This window comes from Camelus bactrianus, chromosome 5, assembly GCF_048773025.1.
Source record: "Camelus bactrianus isolate YW-2024 breed Bactrian camel chromosome 5, ASM4877302v1, whole genome shotgun sequence".
In the NCBI taxonomy this organism is placed as follows: Eukaryota; Metazoa; Chordata; class Mammalia; order Artiodactyla; family Camelidae; genus Camelus; species Camelus bactrianus.
Window position 1 is genome coordinate 66,950,984 of NC_133543.1, and position 20,243 is coordinate 66,971,226.

Consider the following 20,243-nt stretch of genomic DNA (forward strand, 5'->3'; position numbering starts at 1 on the left):
TTTTAATAAATTAAAGAATAAAAATTAATACAGGAAGCTTACAAAAAAAATTGAGCTACTGATGCTAACACATGACAATAAAAGCAAGAAAAGACTACCCACCTGAATTTTTAAATTAAATATTAGAAGTAGAGTTCTGTAGTACATTGAAAGAACATTATACTGAAATGAAACATAGTCATTCCAGCAGCACAAACATGGTTCTTTCAACATATTAATAGGTAAGAGGAGGAGGAAAACATGATCATCTTAATATAGTCCTGTAAAACACTTGAAAGAATTTAAATAGGAATTCTTTAGTTAGGACCATTCCTTGTTAAAAAAAAAAAACAACCTTCAGTAAAATATGAGTAGATGGATATTTTCTTAAAGTGATAAATCAGCATTATGCTTAATGATGAAACACTATACATATTCTCATTAAAATCAGAAATATGTTAAGGATACACTCAACCATAACTATTACTTTTATTCTTATGGAATATGAACAAGATAGTGGAAGGAGGCATAAATATAAGAAAAGGAACAGTTGTCATTTTTGCAGGTGGTATAATTTAATGCCTATAAAAATATAAAGAACTGACTGAAAAACATATGAAACAAATTCAGTAAGGTGACATGTTACAAAATTAGTGCACTCTGCAATCATAGATTTTCTTTATGTAAAAAGTAATCAATTTTAAAATATAATGAACAAAAAAGATGCCATTCAAAATAACAGCCAAAACTAAGCCAAAGCAAATAAAAACAGCTATGAAGAACTCAGCTTATAAGTATGCAAGGCCCTGCACTGGTAGTTGTTAACTGTGAATGGGGTTAAGCTCTTAATAAATACACAACTCCTATGCTCCACACCAAACCAATTAAGCCTTTGGTAACAGGGCCTAAACATCTGTATTTTTAAAAACCATCTAAGTGATTGTAATGTACAACCAGGGAAAAAGCCCGCTGCTCCATATGAAGAAAATATTAAAACTCAAATAATAAATGGAAAGACATATTCTTTTCTTGAATAGAAAGAATGATGTATAAATGTCATTCTCTTTAGTCTATAAATGCAACCTAATTTCCAATTAAAACCTCAATCGATCTTTTAGATGTAACAAATATTTCAGAATAGGTAGGTAAATTTTGATAAGGAAGAGGAATGAGAGGGGACTGGCATTAATGGATGTGAAAACATTTTAAGGCTTAGTAGTTTAAAATAGCATGGTATTAATAGAATAATAAAAAGAGAAGTAAAACAGAAAGAAGAGTCAAAATAGACACAAGCATGTAAGAAAATCACATAAGTGATAAAAGTGTCATTTTCAGTTAAGCCATTAAATAGATGGCTTGTGTATTGGTATTGCAACAGAAATAGCCCAGGGAGCCTTGGCCACTAGACTGTAAGCTCCATGAAAACAGGGACAATTTTGTATTCATCAAAAATTTAGATCTCAAAAATGAAAGCATAAAAGTATGAGAAGGAAATATGAGTGTTTTTTGAATAGCATGATGTAAGTTTTGGAGTGGGTAGCATACATTCTAAGCACTTGTCTGTCCATGCGTTTGAGGTTTCCTTTGCCATGATGAAATTTAAAATTAACTAGGCACATTTATCAGTCTTTTCTATTGTAGCCTGATAAGCATGTCCAGATAAAACTTTCAAATTTCAGCATAGCAAAGTAAACATTAAAGTCATGCACAATATAAAATATTTTCTAATTTTTCTTGTGCTTATTTCTTTGACCTATTGATTATTTAGAAGTATGTCATTTTTGAGGGATATTTTCACTGGATATAAAATTCTCTGTTATCATCATTTTCCTTTAAGCATTTTAAAGATATCATTTTATTGTCCTCTATATTACATTGTTCTGGACATTAGCAGTAATACTTATCATTGTTCTTATATGTGGTATGTCTTTCTTTGACTACTTTTAAGACTTTATCATTGGTTCTCAGCAATTTTAAGATGATGTGCCTTGGTGTGGTTTTCTTTGTGTTAATCCTGCTTGTGGTTTATTGGCTTCCCTTGATTTGGGGGTTTATAGTTTTCATCAATTTTGAGAAAACTTTAACTATGATTTATTCAAATATTTTTTCTTCCTCCTCTCTTTCTGGGACTGTAATTGCACATATATTAATAAGACAATTTGATGTTGTCCCACAGGTCACAGAGGCTGTATTAATATTTTTCATTCTCTTTATCTCTGTGTGTTTCAGTTTTGACAGCTATTTCCTATTTTTCTGGTTCATTGATTTTTTTCTGCAGTATCTAATCATCTCTTAATCTCATCAAGTGAAATTTTCATCCCAGATATTGTACTTCATCCCTAGGAAATCCATTTGGTTCTTTTATATCTTCCATGTCTCTCCTTATTATGTTCATGTTTTCTTTTAAAGCTTAGAGCATATTTTTAATGACTTTTAAAATCCTTGCCTGCAAATTCCATCATCAGTGTCTTTTTGTGTGTCTGTTTACATTGACTGTTTTTTCCCCCTGATTTGAGTCACATTTTCTTGTTTATTTATATGTCTGCTAACTTTTTTATTGGGTGGAGGGAATTATAAACATTACGTTATAAAGTGTCTGAATTTCATTGTCTTCCTTTAACGAATATTAAAATTGGTTTAGACAAGCAGATAGTTTCTTGTAGATCAGCTTGATGTTTTTGAAGCTGCCTTTCAAGTTTGCTGGGGTGGGTCTACAGTAGCCTTTAGTCCAGGACTAGTTTAATCTAATTATGAACACATGACCTTTCTAAGGTTAATTAATGCCCTGGATACTCAACATGTCTTTTACTCTGGCTGGTCAGATCTTGGAGCCCATTGTGACCTTGAAGAAGTGTTCCACTTACAGTTCCCCCGGTGTTCATTGCCTGGCCCATAAAATTTCACTCTATTCATTTGCAGCCTATTTCAGACTCAAGGGAACCCTGCACAGATTTTTGGAGTTTTTCTTCAAATAGCTCCGTCCTCTCCAGCACCCTATCCCACAATACCCAGTGTCCTTGACCTCCTAGATTTCTGATCTTTGGTTCCTCAACTTAGCAAGATTATTGTGCTCTGCCTGACTTTCCCTTCTCTGCACTGTGATCCAAAATGTGCCTCTAGGGCAGTTCTATGGCTCATTGACTTGTTTCCCTTCTCTTAGGGATCACAGTCTTATTCTGTCTGTGTCCAGTTCTGAAGCAGTTGTTTTGCATATTCTACCCTGTTTTCTAATCGTTTACAGCAGAAAGGCAGGTACAGTACCAGATAATCAAATGTAGCCCAAGGTAGAATTCTCCTTGGAAGTCAAACATAACAAAGATGAGGAAATGAAACGCTTATGACAGGAAAAAGGCTAAATTTGTCTTACCTTCCAGAACCCTTAAGAATAAGAAAAAAGTTAACAACCCAGTAGAAAAATGACAAAAGAAATACAAATTTCCAATAAACCAAAAATAAATTTTATCTATTTCCAATAAATAAAAAGATATTCAACCTCCCTCATAAGTAAGAATAACATTAAAGTATCAGTGAAATACCATTTCTCACTCAAGTGTTAGAATAAACATTGGAAAAGAGCCCACTCTTGCCCTCTTGGTGGGAGTGTAGATTTTAATTTTTATCCAGTTTGTAGGGCATTTTGGCATTCTCTTTCAAAATTTTAGATATGCTATGCGCTTTGATCCAGAAGTTCTATTTTCTAGAATTTTTTCCACAGATCAACTTGCACAAAGTCTCAAAAGTATTTATACAATTTATAACATTGAAAAATTGCAAATACCCTACTTGTCCAACAATTAGAAATAAATTAAATCAATTATTTATCTACCTCCATGCAAATGTAAGTATATACTGACATAGAAAGATGATTATAATATACTAAGCAGAAAAAAATTTTAGAACAGAATAGGTTTTATAACTATGAAAAAAATGACATTTATTATATGTATGCTTTCTCCAGAGATATTTCATCCAGTCCTATGACCTTTAATATTAAATATTTGCTGTTTGCTCCAGACGTATTCAGCAGTCTACTTTACATCCTTTTTGGGGTAGTTAATACGAATTTCCAACATACCTTGTCCAAAACAGAACTCTTGATTTGCCACCAGTCCCCTCCTCCCCACCCAGTCTTCTCCGTTTCACTAAATGGCACCATTATTCAACCACTTGCTCACATCGACACCTGGGAGTCAAGGAAATTTTCTCAATAAGCTCCCAGCTCCACACTATGTATTGCAAATAAAGGAGTTAGAAAGCTGGAAGGTTAGTGGAGTATTGCCTGGTTGTGGGATAATAAAATAGCTACCACATTTTTTTTTTTTTTTTTAGTTTGCAATAAATTAGTCACTATATCAGGCACTTCATATACATTATCTCATTTAATCCTCACTAAGTATATAAGGCAAGTATTATTTCTCCATTTTATAATTAGAGTTTAAGATTTCAGGTGATAATGCTTTATTGAAAAATGCGGTGTGTTTGTATTTATGTATAAATCCTCTCATGTTTCTTTTTCTTTGTTGCAGACCATAGGTCCTGCCAGAAGACAGTTACCAGGAACTACAGATACTCTGAGAACACCAATTTGGTCCCAAGGTAGGTGCTAGTGGAAGCGTATTAGGCACTTCCTGGGAGATGTTGATTCTCACAGTTGGTGTGTGCAGATAGAGCTCATATCCCACTCTTCACTGGTTCAGATTCTGAGACACAGGATTCATTCTTCCTCAGTTATATAAAAATTGTCCTTCCTCAGTTACATAAAAATATTAGCTGGCTTCTATGTGGAAAAGGATGTAGTTTTATAAGTAAAAGCATTCAGTGTAACATCATTTAGTCAGCAGAATTGCAAGCAGTTTTGAAAATTCATTTCATCAGATACTGCATTAAGTACCACTAATGAAGAAAAAAGTAATAAAGACATGATGTCCCTGATGACCTCACAGTGCAATGGGGGAGACAGACTTGTAAACAGATATGTTAAAGTAGAAGGTGGTAAGTGCTTTTCTGAAGTCTGAGCAAAGAGCTGTCAGTGCAGAAGCGCAGAGGACTCTGCCTTGGGGAGTCAAGAAGGTTTAACCGAATAGGTGACATTTGAGCTAGATCTTGAAGGATGGGCAGGAGTTTGCCAGATGAATGAGATGATCTCTATATAAAGTGCCTAGTACAGGGCCAGGCAGTCGTTAAGACCCAGTAAATGTTAACATCTAGTACCAGTCAGGAAAGTGTTCCAGGCAGAGGACACAGGTCAGTTTAATTCAAGGAACACTTATTGAGTACCTTGTATATGTCAGGCAGTGTTCCAGATTTCTTAGCGCTTTGTGCCAGGCACATCCTGTGAAGACAGATAATTACACAAGGGTCTGGTGTGAGCCATATCCAGATCTACTATTTATAGGCTTTGCTCCCAAGATGGAGCAGTGATGTTTGTTTGAACACTGCTGACACATTCCATCTTGATTGCAATCCCCTACATCAGGCACTGACAGCACTGAGACGTAAGCAGCTAATGGCTGTTCTAGACTCAGTTTCATGAAGGCAGTGGTGACAGTCTAACCTGGCTTCCCACTGTGTTCTGAGCCACTTTGATCTGCACTGGGGTCAGGTCCGGGCAACAGCATAACATGGATGGAAGAGTCCAGATGCCTGCATTTCTGTCCCAGCTCACTACCCACCAGCCCTCTCTTCAAGAACCCTCTTTATCATACCAGGTCACCAATCTTGATGCTTTATTCTACAGTAGAGTAGGAAATAGTATAGAATAAATAGAATCTACACTGTTATCTGAATTTATTATACTAAATACAGAACTTATACATTTCCACACCTATAACAGAACATTTCTAAATGTCAGGAATATTCTGTAACTGTTTTTAGTGGCTGTTTTATTAGCATAGGTGGGTTACAAACAAAAGAAGGAATGTGCCAGGTGTTTCACAAACATTTTATTTAATTCTCACAGCAATTCTATAAGATAGGATTTGTTGTAACTATTGTACAAACTAGGAAACTAAGCCACAGCATATTTAACTTAGGAAAGACTAAAAATAGTAACACTGGGATCTGAAATCAGGTCTATCCAACTCCAACCCCACTTTCCTTTCACTATAGCATGTCCAGTTTTAATGCTACCATTTATTTTGTTTCTACCATATGCCAGACACACTGTGAAATGCTCAGATGCATTCTCTTTAATCTGTATGTATTTTCTTTAATATGACACTCAGTACCTTGCTTATACAGGCAGCATATTATAGCTGTCAACTTCAAGCCTTTGTCTTAGATTTGATTACCAGTGGTTCTCAGCCCTGGACGTGCACTGGAATCAAATGGGGAACTTAAAAAAAAAACCCTACCCTCAGAGAGTCTAATTTCATTGACCTGGAGTAGAGCTCAGGTAATTTTAAAGCTTCGAGGTGATTTTAATGTGTTTGAGACCATAGCTATCAAAAGTAAGTAGGAAGCTTGAGGTAAGGCACATTCGTTTATCAGGATACACTGGTGGGAAATGGCACTGTGGGCTATTTTAAAAGTGATTATATTTTTATACAAAGTACTGAAGAATATAGAGGAAGGTACATGGGCTTTGGAGTAGGAAAGACCTAACTTTGAACCTTAGCTTTGACACTTTCTTGCTGAGTGGCCTTTGGCAAGTTATTTAGCAGTTTGTAAAGGATTGATTCTGAAAGAAGTAAAGGTGTCCCTAAGAAGAGGATTCTATCTTGAAACAGATGGAGTGAATGCTGTCTCTGGTGTCCTACTATTGGGGTCAGCCTGCCCACTGTGCATTGAGAAGACCCTCTTCTGCCTCCCGTCCCTGCTGCCAAACATTCCCAAAGCCACCAGGAATGATTCCTTTACTGCCAGACCACATGGTGTTGTTGAGAGGTGACCAAGAAGAGAGGATTCCCTTTTAGCCACAGATGCTAGGGTACAGTATATGTGCTTAGGTGGGAGGGAAAGTGGAAGAATATTTTTAATGTCTTATATTAGATCTGAAATAGGTTTTACAATAGAAACAATATCTAGATGGTAATTAGGTTTCCTGGTCATTCACTTAAAGCTTATTCATAATTTTGCCAGAAATATACTGTATTTTATATACAAATAGCACTGTATTTCAGTAACTTTGGGGGGCCTATAATAGGCTTGGAGGAATTAGTGTGGAAATGTAACCATCATTTATAACACTGTTTCTGTGAGAAATATGGGGTCACTACTTGGGACTCCAAGAAACTACTACTTCCCTCTCTATCTCAGCTTAACAAATAGAAGTGCCCACTGGTCCTCTAGTGAAGAGGGAATGAGGCAGCTCAGAGAATGCTGTTTGCTCTCTGAGTTCAGCAGAACTCTCTTAGCTACTGATTATAAGATCACAACATACTTGAGGTCAGGGCCCATTTGTTTCCTTCATTTGTATCCCCTTTCCTCCCAAGCAACTTAGCATATGATATGAGCACGTACTGAACATGAGCATAAACACAGATTAGATTTGAAATCAGTAGTGGTCTTACTGTCAGTGGAAACCAGGACACTGGTAGTCCATACCATGCAGTGACAAAATGTTCCTTAAATGATCCCATTGTTTTCTGGAATCAGGTACCATTCAATGACAAGAATTTAGGAAATGTAGTGGCTGTTAGTAAAGTATCATGGTGGAGATTATAAGGGATGTGGGGTGGTTCTGACTGCACTGGAAAGCTTGCCAGAAAAAATGACAAACCCAGAGATTTAGATGTTTAACTCAGGGAACTGTTGGAGAATCAGAACATTTCCTTGACTGCCTAAAAAAATGTCTTATTTCTTGTACCAGTGGGGCTGAGGCACCCAAAAAACAAACCTAAATTTGATTCTGTGGCTTTATGCATTACAGCACAGGCTTTCTAGGCATTGATTAGGAGACTGGGATCCTGAGAATGGAAACACTTGGATAGGTTCCAGTGAATCCAGCTATCTTGAATCCCCAAATCCCACTAAGTCAGTTGTCAATAGAAACAAACCTCCCTCCTCTGTCTGACAATCTTTGTCTCTCTCTGCCTGGTAACCTGTTTTAATATTAACCTGAGGCAGTTGACTTATCAGAGGAATCTGATTCAGATTCCTGAATAGAGATAAGGACTCTCCTCAAGGTCAAACCCACTGGGTCTCATTGCTTCCAGACCCAGGCCTATTCCATAATTAGATTCAGATCCTGAAGACCTCAGGGATGAAAAGGAAAATTTAAAAATCGGTAACTATGCATGATGATTACAGTTCTCATTTCTACAAGGTTTATGGGCCATAGTTGGTATTTGCACCTCACTTCTTCTACTAACCTTCCTTTGCTCCCTGCGTCTTCAGATAATAGTTTCACTGGTTGTGATTATTTATTAGTTAAACTTTCATTCCTGAAAAAGCTGAACCATTAGTGGTTCTTGCTTGGCTTGGGTTGTTCTAATTTCCCAATAGATTTTACCATGGACATGGGAGTACTCAGAGTTCCCCAGAAAATCCCCAGGCTTTCAGACATAGTCCTCCTCCCCTTTGCTGTGTATACTGACCTTTTCTATTTTATAATTAGGATCAACTGCCCCAGCCAATACAGTGAGTCCCTTCTTTGCTTACTGGTTCAGTGGCATGAAGAATTGACATTGCTGATTTGGCAGTCTCCACTCCATTCAGTGGAACCCTTCCGGTGTTTCCTAGAGAAAGTGTTCCTCCCTTGGGGACTAAGAGCATAACATTGTGGGGCTAGAAATAAAAGTATGTGAGTAGGTCATTAGCAATTATAATGAAGAGACCACCACCACTTGAGCATTTTCGTTCCTGGATCTAAGTGTTCTGGCTGTGGGAGAAACAGCATTATGTATTGGTGCTGGTTCAGAGAATACAGTATAACTAGTGGGACAGCTCCCCCGTCCCACAAGTGGCCACATAAGTGAGTTGTCAATAGTTCATTCCATCATTCTATCAAGCCAGCTTCTTCCTAAGGACATGAAACCATGTCTTCAATGCTTATTCTTTTAATGGAATTCCTTCATCTATAGCAATATTTTATGGGATTCCAGAAGAGTGAATGAAGCAGTCCCTAAGTCTATGGATAGTGGTGCTAGCAGAAACATCATAGGCAAAGAAGGCAAATCCAAATCCAGGTTAAGTGTCTTTCCCCCATGACGACAGAGGTTCAGTGTAATCCATCTGCCATCAGGTGACTGGCAAGTCCTGGAATTGATGCCACTTTAGGAGCTCATTGTGGATATCTGATGTTGATGAGAGAGGCACTCATCAGGGAAAGTAGCCAGATCAGCCTTGGTGAAGAGAACCTATGTTCCCAGTCCCACATTCTTGCCAGGCCCACTGTCAAGCACCAGGGTGGCTGGGGAAGACAGCTAAGTGACATTCACAGTGGTCATAGTGTTTACTTGACTATTGACAATCTTTTCCAGTGGATACCTTTTAGTAAGCTTCTATATAGAACACAAATAATCTCATTCTGTCCCCTCTGAGAGGCCCATCCATATAACTCTTTCTCAGACCTCCTTTTAACCCATCTCCTAATCCTGTTTCTTCAAGCCCCGACTCCTTAGCCAAATAGCACTTGCCCATGAATCGATGTAGATCTGTACTTTTGTCTATCTCTCTGCCATGCAAAGTGGACAGTCAGCTTTTAATATCGACGTCATGAAGTCTTCTAACCTGAGGTCTTGCCACCGTCCTCAGGGGCATCCTCAGAGCAGGCTCTCCAGTGTGAAAGCAAAAACCTCTGTAACCTTTCTAGTCTGAATGAGCCGAACTTCTGTCTTGTTCTCATTCCTTAAAACTCTCCTCTTCCTTCCTTCTCTGGAGCTCCGAGCATAATCTTTTCTGTAAAAGATGAGGCACTTTCAAACCTCAGATAGCTTAATTCAAAAAATTCCACAAACAAATAAATCAACAAAAAATCTGGCTACCTGCTTGACCAGTTGGAGAGAAAAAAAATTACAAAGAAAATAATAAAAACAGTATCTCAAAAACTGTCCCATACTTACTTTTTTCTATTTTTCAAAGCTCTTTCAAATATTACATCTTATTTGAACCTCACTGAAACACTGTGAAGGGTAGCCAATATTGTACTTATTTAAAGATCACAGAACTGAAATGTGGAAGGAGAAAAGTGACTTTGCCAACGTCTCCATAACTACCTAGGAATATCAATAGGGACCAGGATCTTGCCTTCTAGTACAGTGACAGGAGAATGAATGCACGAACCCCATGGTCGTGATGCGTCTTGGGAACTCTGATGTATGGAGTGGAGAGAGATGTTGATTGAGGAAAGAAGGATGAAGAGACAGAGCACTTGAAATGGGTGACTCCAGTGCACTGAGCAGAGGGTAAGAGTCAGAGTCAGGTTTTCCAGAAAATCCCAGTATAAGAAGCATTCCTGTATGTGTTATTTCATTTTTGTCCTTTATCTTAGTACAACATCAAGAGATCTTTACAGGCCAACAATGGGAAGGACATAAAAGCATATTCAAGCCCAAAGAACTATTTCAAACAGATCAAAATAGCAGAGGTGGGGAACATGGGGAACCTAGTGAAGGACAGGCCAGCTCAGCATTCCGGAAATAAACTTGATTCTAACATGCTGTTGTTTAAGCTTATAACGGCCAAAGAGGAAAGGGAAAAAATGGCTTGTTAGTATGGACTGGAAATTTGTCCTGGGCAGGAGAGGAGTTTGCAGATAGCTCAGCGGTAGAGCGCATGCTGAGCCTGCGTGAGGTCTTGCGTTCAACCCCCAGTACTTCCATTTTAAAAAGTGGAAAAAAATTTTTTTAAAAAAATCTCTTTTTTCAGCAAAACTGAGTCCTAGTTAACCAAATTAAGGGAACAGTTTATTTTAAAATCAGTTTGAGATTTTGCTTGGCCTCCTTATTGTGTGTATTATAGGTACTTTTATTTGTTGCGACAGAAAACTCCACCTGTTTTAACAGGCCCAAGAACTGGGCAGGCGTCTTTATTTCCTGGTAATCCCCATTCTGCCACCTAAAGCAAGTCATTTAAACTCTGTGGGCTAACAGCCTGTTTCATCAGTTATGAAGTAAAGAGAGAATGCTCCATGTTCTCCAAGCCTTCTCCCAACTTTCAAACTCAATTATTCTTGGAATTGGAAGTTATAAGTATCCTTACAAAGGCCCCAACTTAGGTTCTTGAGTTTGGGGAAAAAAAAAAAAAAAAACGATAGGCTCCAGCAGGGGTCACTATTGTCCCGTCAGCCCTAAGCCTGAATCTCTCATAGTTGATTTTGCACATCACATCAGCCCTTTGCCTTGATTTTCTGTTTGAAACCATACAGACCCTCTCTGCACCCAGGTGTTATCTGAATTGATCTTCAGATGTACTTAGAAAGCCCACTGCAAGTATTTTCTTGTTCTGTTTTTGTTTTTTTTTCATGTTCTTTATTTACTTATTTTTTCTGTCACAGGAGATCATTTACCTCTATTGACTTGGACGTCCTTCAGGAGAATTTATTTTACTTTAATGAGCTATGTTAGATGTTTTCATCTCCTAGAATTGTAATGAATTTAAAATAGCGTACACTTCTTTAAATATATGAGGTTATATTAAAAACAAGGCGCACAAAATTCAGTCCTACTCTGAAGGGTTTTCTTTTTTTTAATCTATGAACACCTAAAAAAAATTGCCTCCTCTAGAACCCACCCATCCCTGAGAATTCTAGAATTCTGTTAATTGCTTTTACTCGCCCATAGTTATTTTGCTATGTATATAACAGTACTAGTTCATATAGCCAAGAGTGGGGTAATGACAGGAATTTGAAAGGACCTAAATGTTAAATGACAGCTCTAATTCCAAGTACCCTGTCCTTTGTCAAATTATACCATGTTTTTGCTGTGAAAACAGTGACTGTACATATAACAGAGAGAGTTGGAGATTGCTGTGTTTGTGATGCTGAAAGGCAGGCATCCGACAAAGTTAGCATTACTCTAAGAAAGTCACAGGACTCCCCAGAGTACTGAGTTTTAGGACTAAGTCCTAAGTCTTAAATCCTGAATCTTAGGACTCTTTAGAACTATAATTCAATTTAAGACTACTCTAAAGGGGTTCAGTCTGCCCTAAAGCCTCTTTCCAACCTCCATTTTAATACCAGAAAGAGTATGATTATAAAGTAATATATATTCCATATATTCAGCATGGAAAATTTTAAAAAGTATACAAAGTACAAAAATAAAACTAAAAATCATTCATAATTCCTTCCTTTAGGAATAATTACTGTTAACACTTTGGTTTATCTACTCAATAAATAAACTAAAGTTAACTGACTACAGTGTGAATATTTTCCCAAGTCATTAAATATTTTTTACACATTATTATTTAATGACTATCTGTATTATGTCATATTAGTATTTACCTATTTAATCAATATCTTCTTGTAGGACATTTAGGTTCTTTCAAATTCCTGTCATAACTTTTCAAAACATATCCTTGATGGTAAATCTTTTTGTAAATACACATATATGTACTCACAATAAATTCATTTTTAAGAATTTAAATCATTTTTCCAAATTATCCTTTGGAAAATGTATTGATTTACGTGTCCAGTAGGAGTATTCAAAAGTGTCTATTTCCATTTGCAGATACTAACTACTATATATAAAATAGGTGAAGAACAAATTTCTACTGTGTAGCACAGGGAACTATATTCAATACCTTGCAGTAGCCTATAATGAAAAAGAATATGGAAAGGAATATGTGTATGTATATGTATGACTGAAACATTACACTGCACACCAGAAATTGACACAATATTGTAAACTAACTATACTTCAGTTCTTTTAAAAAATGGAACAGAAGTGCCTGTTTTCCCCAAACCATTGCCAACCCAGGGTAATAGCCTTTTAAGAATCATTGTCCATCTGATCTGTAAAAACTGTTATCTCCTTGGTCAGGGGATAGCTGTATCTGATCAGAGGAGAGGACTGGCTATTAAAACCAGAGTTCTATTGTCTAATTCTAACTTCTGTGAATAGAATTTCACTTACCTTGGGCTCATTGCTAGCAGAAGAAAGGGAAAGTACTAGAAATGCTGTGTTGTCAGTTTTTCATTTTTAAGACTATAATAATGTCTCTAGTCATAAAGATGATGCTCTTCTGGACCACTTTCAGATACTTTAGACCATAGATAGTACATATATGCATATCAGGGCAGAAGATGAATGTTTACAGCTTTAAAAAAAAAGTCATTAAATGCTAACCTAAAATAATAGTAATACATGTGGCAAGGAATCAGAAAATAAATATTCTTGGATTCCTTGTAGCACAGGTAGGAGGAAACAGAGTTTTATTTAAGGTTATAGAAGTAAAGATTCATACCCTTGGCACCAGAATTTTTTAAACTATTGTCTGTAACAGGATAATGTTTTGTTTTCATGTCTTCCTTTCTTCACCCATAATTTCACTTTATTCGTGGGGGTCATTTTTATTTATGTGCTCTCTTCATTTTCATTCAGTCTTTTGGGTATAAGTTTCCAGTAATTTCGAGGTCAAATTTGGCCCTGTGTATAATTGTTAAAATGTTGGTAATAGATTCCAAACACAGCTGTCAATGTATTTTCACTTTGGGAATTCCCTGGCTTGGTAACTTGACCATGGAAACCTACAGAAGAAGGTGGGAAAACAGCTGGAGGCCGTCAGAGTGGAACGCAGTCCGCTCACCCACTCACCTTCAAGTTGGGCCGGGAAGGGCCTGGCCTCTTCCTGTCCTCCCCTGTCTTGTGACCAGGCACTTAGTGCAGCTACTGAAGCAGCAGCTCTCTGATGAAGGACAAGGGCCTTACTTTCTCTGAGGCTTCAGTGTTCCTGCCAAGAGCGTCCACCTTCCCCCAGCCATAAAGAGGACACGGTCTCACATTGCTTTAATCTGACTTCAGATTCTGTAGACAGAGTTTTGGTGAACATGGCTCTTGTGGCTGGAACATAAGATAAGTTCCAGATTAAGCAATTGGAAAGTACATATGCACCGACCTGTAGGGATTTCCAGGACATTGTTTTCAGATATGTATATATAGCTATTTAATATATATTATATTATATATCAATATATACATATATTTAATATACATATATATTTAAAGGTATTAACAAAGGGGATGCACGGGCTATTTGGAGTATTTAATAATAATAGGTGGTGACCCCTAGTGCCTTTTATGTGTCAGAACTTTTACATATTATTTATTATCTTTTCCACAATCCTATGAGGCTGGTAGCATTACTGCTACTTTGTAGATGAGAAAACTGAGCTTCTGAAAGTGAAAACATCAGCTTAAAATCCCAGAGCTACAGAATGTCGGAGCCATGATTTCGACCCAGGCGTATCTGACTATCAGATCCCCCACTCCTTCTGTGCAGCCTGTTTTGTTTAAAAGGGAGCCCGAGAAGTGGAGCTCTAAGTTTGCAAGTGTTTGTTCTTAGGTTTCTGGCTATATGTGCAAGATTACTTCATTTTTTATTTTGAACCATGTTTTCAGCAATCACAAGATTGATTACAGGATGTTTTCCTGCCTGCAAAGTCTGTTGAGCTGAATCATAAAAGTCGCCTTGCCTTCTGTCACTATTCGTAATTTATTCATGGATCACTGGTTCCCTATTAGCATTATATCCATTATGTATTTTGAATGATCCTTTCAATGCTTTTGGGAGGGTGTTAAAGGAGAGGTAATGAGTTTTAAAGATAGCTTTAAATAGGAAACAAGTGATTACTTTATCTGAATGAGTCACTTACTTTCCACTGGTCCAGGAAAAATGGTATTCAAAGAATGTGAGGGGTAAGTTAAAAGATTAAATGACCAGGATAATAATCCATGAAAGACATTAAATGTAATTCCTACAAATCAAAGAAATTGAAAAGAATTTTTGATAATATCAGAAATAAATATGATGGAAACTCAAGGGGTTCAGAGGAGTGTGGTGTATATAGACATACACATTATCTTATATCATATCATATTCGAGGGGTTTATTGCAGGAATTTGACCTTACGTAATGGGGATCTAGTTAAGCAGTCTCTGTAAGGTTGCTGTCTTCACCTCTGAACCTGGACCTGGAAGTCCCTGGCAAGCAGTTGGGAAGGAAAGAGGGATGTGATGTAGGAAAGAGCAAGAACCAGCCAGAACCCACAGCTTGAGGTGGAGCCCACAGGATGGATGGAAGACTGTGTCAGTTCTTATGGCCACTGTCCCTCATGGTGAGGGTGGGGGGTGGGTCTTTCTTCACGGAGCTAAACAGCTACCCTTGGCTCAGGAGTCAGAGAAGCGGCAGGAGGATGGGGGTGGGGGGTGGAGGTGGAGTGGTTTCAGCAGCGTCCGCTGCCTCACACCCTGGAGATGAGCCAGTTGGTCAGTGACCACACAGTTGAGCTACATAAAGGATGCTCCTTCCCTTCCGCCCTCCACATCGCCCACCAGAATCTTTCTTGGGGCACACCTTAACCTATAGGAAAGGAAAACCAAGAAATTTAGTTCAGGCTAACCAGGTTAGCACTTTACAGAGTCACCACACTAAACAAAAAGAATGTTACGAGTAGAGCACTGGAAAAGAGGGCAAAATACTGTCAGCTGAAATGAAGTGAACTCTTCATAAGGCTCATGAAAGTGCCTTCTGACTAAGCACACAGCCGTCCTCCATCAGGGTCTTGCCGTCTCCTTGCACGTTACCGTGTGTGAAGCACGGATCACACACCTCTGTTTCAGGGAGTTTGCTGCCTCCCTGTATGTTGGCCTGGAGTGCAGGGTCCTGGGCTTTTCTCTTCTGCTGTTAACTAATCTCCAGGTTCTGCTCAGCTTCTGCTGGGATATCGCTTGACCTATCCTCCTCCTAGAGAACTCCCTCCTCCGACTGCCAACTCTCAAAACCTTTTCTTTGCCTTTTGTATTAACTTCCTACTGGGGCTGTAACATATCACTGCACATTTAGTGACTGGAAACAACACAGATTTATCTTGGAGTTCTGAAGTTCAGAAGTCTGAAATGGGTCTCACTGGGCTAAAAGCAGTGTTGGCAGAGCTGTGTTCCCTCTGAGGGCTCTAGGGGTGAATGCATTTCTTTTCCAGCTTCTCAAGATGGCCCACATTTCTTGGTTCATGTCCCCCTTCCGTCTGCCAAGCCAGTGATAGCCAGGGAAGTCTTTTGATGCTGTATAGCTCTGACACTAACTCTTCTGCCTCTCTCTTCCATATGCAAAGACTCTTGTCATTACATTTAAATGTCCTTAATTTCAGGTCAGCTGATTAGTAATTTTAATTCATCTGTGATCTTATTTCCCCCTTGCAGTGTAGCCTACCACACTCACAGGTTCCGAGGGCTAAGACATGGACATCTTTGAGGGGGGAGCATTGTTCTGCCTACCACACCTTTCCACTCTTGTCATGGCCTAGGCTGTTTGTAGACTAGAACTTAGGAGTAGTATTTCAGGTCCTTTGCTTTCCACCTTGCCACAGTCCTTACCCTAAGGCAGTGAGCACAAACTAGCTCTTTATAGGGGCAAATATGAAAGGAGAGAAAGAAGTACAAGGAAAGATATCAATTAATATTCAGAAATAATTTCCTGCCACCCAGTCAACATTCTGTGTTTATGAAGACCAGCTTTATGGCGATTCTTAGCTCTCTGAAAGACTTTATTGAGCAATAGTCCTGTTTCCATGAGGTCGAATGGAATGGCTGGATTCTTATTGCCCAGGTGATAAATTTCTTTATTGTGTCCAAATGTATTGTCCCAGGGAACTTGCTTCTCTACCCACGGACAAATCCCACTCTCTTTAAGACTCACTATCCAACTCTTTTTCTTCTCATTGCTTTCATTTGCCAACTTGCAACTGCCCACCTCCTTCACTGAAAACTCTAGCACCTCATTCGGGTTTCTTTTCTAACACAACCCTGGCAATCATCAAGGATGACGCTCTGTAATCACTTTGTTTTTAATCATCTCCTTCCTCATCCGTCTCAGCTGCTGTGAAGAGACATTTATTGCTCACTAAATATCCATGTGTTCCTTTACATTTCCCAGCCCCATTGCAAATAGATGGGGCCATATGACTACTTCTGGACAAAGGACTGTGAGCCTAAAGGACATGTTTTGCTTCCAGATCCAAGCATTTAAGAACTAACTCAGTGCCATCTTTTCCTCCCCTGCTGTATAAACCTGGAAGCTATGTGTTGAAATGGCAGCATTTCAAAATAAAACAGCATGAGTGATAAATAAAGCTTTGTTTTCTTTGAGATTTTAATCTGAGATTGGAGTCAATCTTTTCATGCAGAATAGCTTATATTATCCTGACTAATACCTCTACCATGGCCAGAATCAAACTCTGGAACTCATCACTGGGAAGTGTTTTAAAACCTTTAAAACCACTTCTGCAAACTTCACATTCTTAGTTTATAGTCTCTGACCTTTTTGGCTTTGTCACTTAGATCTACCACTACTTCACTTGCAACTTTCAGTTCATTGATCGTTTGTATTAGTCTGCTAGGGTTACTATAACGAAATATCACAGACTGGGTAGCTTATAAACAGCAGAAATTATTTCCCATAGTCCTGGCTGCTGGCGATCAGGGTGCCAGGTGATTGGGTCAGAGCCTTCTTCTGGTTCATAGCCAGCACCTCCTCTCTGTACACTCATAAGGTGGAAGGGGGTTAGGGCACTCTATGGAATCTCTTTTATAAGGGCAGTAATTCCCTCCATGAAGGTTCCACTTCCCAAAAGCCCCGCCTCCTAATACCATCGTCCTTGGGGGTTAGGATTTCAACATAGGAATTTTGGCAGGGTACAAACATTCAGTTTGTGCCATTCTGCTGTCTTCCTCTCATCATCTCCTTTCTGTATTTAGTTTCCTCCTTTATCCAATGCATAGTCCATAAGCCATCATCTTAGCCACTTTCCTGTCAATATTCTAACTTACCTTTGCCTCATTGTCTTTTTGTAGCACCTGTCTGTCAAGGCCCCAAGCTGACAAAGCCCAAGCTAGATATATCTAGTTACCCACCCACCTTTTCTGTTTGTACTCAGACTGAAGAGCACTAATAGGGAAAAATCATATGAACTGGCAGATTTCTGTGTCATCAGCATTGCCTGGAAAGCCATTGTCTTCATAGTCAGTTCAATCCTAAAGTCTTCTCAAGCCTCTGTCCTTCTGTCTACCCTAGTACATGGAGCACATGAGCTCATCTGCTTTACAGAGAAAGTAACACACTGTCAGAGAACTACCACAGCCTTTCAAACATCAGCTTTACAAACCTATCTGCATCTGTACCCATCCTGTTTTCCTTCCCTCTTGTTACAATGTTGCCTCCTGTCAAAGACCAGTCCTTCTACCTCTGCCCTGAATCCCTATCCTCTTCCAGCTTCTCAGGTACTTTATGTTAGCAGTTGTACTTTCTCTCCATGGAATTATAGTCTTTCTCTTTGGTGTTCTTCCTATCAGCAAATATTGTCAAGCCATTCCTTCTTAAGGGGAAGAATGTCACCCTTGATATAACGCTTCCTTCCAGCTGTTCTTTTCTTGGCTCTTTACCTCTACCCAGCCATTAAGTGATGGAATTCCTCAAGGGGACTTACAAACCCTCTTCTGTTTCTGGTCTACCCTCTATCTCTTTTTTGGGGGCGGGGGTGTTGTTTGGTTTTTATTTAAGTACATTTGATTTACAATATTATATTAGTTTCAGGTGTACAGCTTAGTGATTCAGTGTTTATATAGATTATACTCCATTGAAAGTTATTACAAGATAACAGCTATAATTCCCTGTGCTATACAATATATCCTTGTTGCTCATCTATTTTATACATAGTAGTTTTTAACCTCTTAATCTCATACCCATAACTTGTCCCTTCTCCTTCCCTCTCCCCTCTGGTAGCTACTATATATCTGTTTTTGTGCCAGTACCATGCTATTTTGATTATTGTACCTTTGTAATATAGTCTTATGTCTGGGAAGATGATAACTTCAGCTTTGTTCTTTTTTTCTCAAGATTGCTTTGGCAATTGAGGGTCTTTTGTGGTTCTATATGAATTTTAGGATCACTCTACCCTCTCTTCAGGAAATCTCATCTACTCCAAAAAACTCAATTTTCTTTTTATTTCCAGCTCAGACTTATGCTCTGAGTCTCCAACACAATTAGCTTACTGCTTACTTGATATCTCCACTGGGCTGTCTGGTGCCTTACACTCAACATGCCCAAAACTGAACTTGAGATGTTTCCTATTAAATCTGCTCCTTCTCCTTGTACTCTCTAGCTCATTAAGTGCCATTAACAACCCCTCAGATACTCAAGCCAAGCACCTGGGAGTGAAATTTTACTCATCTCCATCCCTTCCCCAGTTAAGCCCATAAGTAAGTTATTACTACTACCTGAATATCTCTTAAGTCCAGTCACTTTGATCTGTCTTCACTGTCCAGTTCAAGCCACCATCATCAATCACTGGACTGTTGAACACTTCCTCCCACATCTGTTCTTTTTGGGCTCCAATCCATTCTCCATTCTGCATTTTTAAGATGCAAACTTATTTTAAAATCGTTCACTAGCTGCCCATTTGCTCTGAAGAAAAATCCAGATTCTTAACGTCATTTACACAAATCCGTCTCATTCTTTAACTTTATCTTTCTCATTTTCTGTTCTTAAGTCCTACAATACTTAGAACACCATAGGTGCTCCACAATTTTTTTGATGAATGAATACGTTTTAAAAAGTTTCTAAAATTTACTGTATTATATCATGAGCTGATGCCAAAGAATTCTTCACTCTTCTGCTCTAAATACAGGATAAAATATGGCTAAAACTTCTTAAAGTATGTAGCTAAGCTTGAAGCCAAGAAAGAGTGTCGCCCAAGTGTCAGAATTAAAGAGGAAGCTTCAAGTCAGTGTGTTAAGCAGATTCTTATGCCCAAACAGCTCATAGAATTATTGCAACCAGATATGGGCCTTAGAAGCTGGAATTGGTTCTAACAACTAACTGCCCTGGAAGGCGGGTCTAAGCTCCAGGCCCTGGGAGGTAAGCTTGAACTGAGCTATTTAGATAAATCTGGAAGTCACAGAGGGTTGTGCTGACTTTGAAATGAAGACTAAGGGTACTCTGCCCATCAGCCCAGATAAACAAGAAGGTTTATAGTATCCCAAGATCACAACTGAGAAGTTTTCACCTGCAGGAAATCAAAACCCCAGGTCTGCACTACACACAGAGTCTAAAATCACATGGCCTGTATGGTGGGACCTGAAGCTGGGAAATCAACCTGAAAAGAAAGCTGA

At 38.5% G+C, this 20,243-nt stretch overlaps 1 protein-coding gene across 1 annotated transcript in view; it reads left to right on the forward strand.

Annotated features, from left to right (window-relative positions):
- LOC123618339 (small membrane A-kinase anchor protein) overlaps positions 1–20,243 on the forward strand; it is a 102,324-nt gene that overhangs the window by 8,490 nt on the left and 73,591 nt on the right. Inside the window, exon 3 of the mRNA XM_074364031.1 lies at positions 4,506–4,575. The gene's annotated coding sequence lies outside the window, so the exon portion shown is untranslated. The remainder of the gene's footprint in view (positions 1–4,505; positions 4,576–20,243) is intronic.